Source organism: Cupressus sempervirens, chromosome 3, assembly GCF_028749045.1.
Source record: "Cupressus sempervirens isolate cs-2001-9-10 chromosome 3, ASM2874904v1, whole genome shotgun sequence".
Taxonomy (NCBI): domain Eukaryota; kingdom Viridiplantae; phylum Streptophyta; class Pinopsida; order Cupressales; family Cupressaceae; genus Cupressus; species Cupressus sempervirens.
Window position 1 is genome coordinate 242,412,372 of NC_143120.1, and position 2,520 is coordinate 242,414,891.

A 2,520-nucleotide genomic window follows, 5' to 3' on the forward strand; every position below is an offset into this window, starting at 1 on the left:
TCAATGTCTTGCATGGTCTTAGTGCTCCTTTAATATACCAAATAGCTTAACCTTTCTCTGGGTTGTCTTGTTATCATTTCTTTTCAAACCCTCTTCATCAATTAAAATTATGACAACATTCAAACAAAAGTAAGCAATTGTCTCACCAAAAAGTAGTAGGTTTGACATCAATAACAAAATAAAGATGATTCCATGATAGCTTTCATCAATCTTCTTCACTTCAACAATCTCCCTCTATGACATTGATGAAAAACCAATACCAACCGTAGTACCAAAAGGAAACTTAATACCTTGTATTGAAATTTCTTCCTCTATCAATATGTGTGTTTTTATCTAATCTCTAATTTCTCCTTCAATATATTCTCAGTAAGCTCTCCCTCTTTCTCTTATATCTCACTTGGCCTTATATCTCCCTCTTTGAGAACAATGCCAAAGACTTGTCATCTATACATGCAAGTATAAATTGATTCAGATTCTCCCTCTATCACCTTGCATGTGACTATAAATATTTTGTTTAAGCTCCTTCCTTACTTTAGGAATATCCTAAGGTAAGATCCATTGCATCAATTTGTAAAATATGCCATTTAATTTAGTTGATGAAGAGTACTACTCTTGCTTCTTAAGTAGCTTTAGATAGGAGTATCACCCCTAGTTTACCTCTGAGATATTCATGTGTTGGAAATATGATTGAAAAGATCATTGTAAGAAGAAGATTGATTGCAAAAGGGGAGATTGTTGATAAAGAATGTTTTTGATCATTATTTTTTCATTGATGTCAAACCTACTATTTTTTGGAATGAAAATTACTTATAAGATCCAAGTACTATCACTTAGTTGATTGAGGAAGAGGATTTAATCAACAAGATGTAACAAAAGCACCTAAGGGAAAGGTTGAGTTATGATTTTGTAATGGAGTGCAAGGATTAGTTAAGACAATGGTAAAATGATGTATTGAAAATATAATTAAAGATACAAATGTTGGCCACACTTAGAAAATTTAGAAGTATAAGTTGTAACAAGGTTGACTGCAAAGCTTAACTAAGTTCATTAGTGAGTGCCAAGCAAGCTAGTTAGAGCTGAGCCAACTTTAAGTTAGTACCAAGAAAAAGCAAAATCTAGTGTGTGTCGAGTGATACAGAAGGAGCCAAGCATGTTTAGTTTTCGAGAAAAGTAACATGTCCCAAGCATTAGAAAACTTAGTGGATGCCGAGTGAATCCATAGTAGGTGTTGAGCATTAGTAAAATGTAGTTGATGCCGAGTAACATAGTATGTGTCAAGCACCAAAATTTCAATAGTGCTGAGCTGCTAAATTATTTGAAAAGTCAAAGATTCACAAAATCTCAGTCAACAAAGTTGTTACCTTGAATTTTGTGAACTAGTTGGAGGATAAGGATGATGAGCTGGTGGCATAAAATTTTAGATAAACCATTTTTAGACAAATTCAAGAGGATTCTTCAAGATGTTTCTAGAAGGAACAAGATATGGGTTGGATTCAATGAATCCTACCTAATCCATTCAAACTAAAATTAAAGAAGGGAATAATTGAGCAAGAAAGAGGATTCTAGACTTCTATTTAAGGGGTCACAGGCCAAGAAGAAAGAGCTGCTGGTGTGCCAAATTGCAAAATGGTTGAAAGGTGTCAAGGAGAAGGCATCAAGGAGAAGGTAGAACAAAGCACATAGACTCTACTTTGATAAGTGGTTAGAGAGATGATTGCACTAGTACATTGAGCATGAAGACTCAAGGAGACAAAGCTTGAGAGGAGGACAAGCTGTCAGAGCTGAAGAGACTGAAAGCCAAACAATGTTGTGAGCTGAATAGAGATCTAAAATGTGCAAGATAAGTTGTGAATTGTAATAAAGTCAAAACCCCTTATTGTTACGGTCTAAAAATTGTATTAGTTAGGGTAAAATCCTATGGACTTAGGTTGGTTTAACAACCATTTGTAAATCCTTTAATAGGGTGACATTCCAAGTGAATGTTCTAAAGCCCTCTAACTAGGCCCACTTCTAACAGGGTGAATAAATCCTTTAACTAGGTCACATTTAACAATGTGCTGTAGCCTTTACAAGGCAGGCCTTTCATAGGACATCACTTCAAAAGAGTGAGAATTGAGTAGCATGTTACTGGTGGTTTTTCCCAAATTGGGTTTCCACATAAATCACTATGTTATGTGTTGATTTTTCATGTGTTATGTTTGCATGTTGATTTAGAGTGACTTGCTAGGTAGAAAAGTTTAAGCTTGGATGAATGAATAGTTTGATGAGATCACTTTACTTGATGAAAAAGTTTTGATTAGGATATTTGGACCTTGAATAACTAATTCACCCCTCCTCTCAGTTATTCTAAAGCATTTCTAACAATTGGTATCAGAGCCATCTGTCGATTTAGTTTAAAGATACAAGAAGTGGGAAGATCAAGATGTCCAAGAGAGAAGTTCCCAAGCTTAATAGAGATAACTTCACTACATGGAAAATTATAATGAAGTTACACCTTGGATCAATAGGTGACTATGCAAA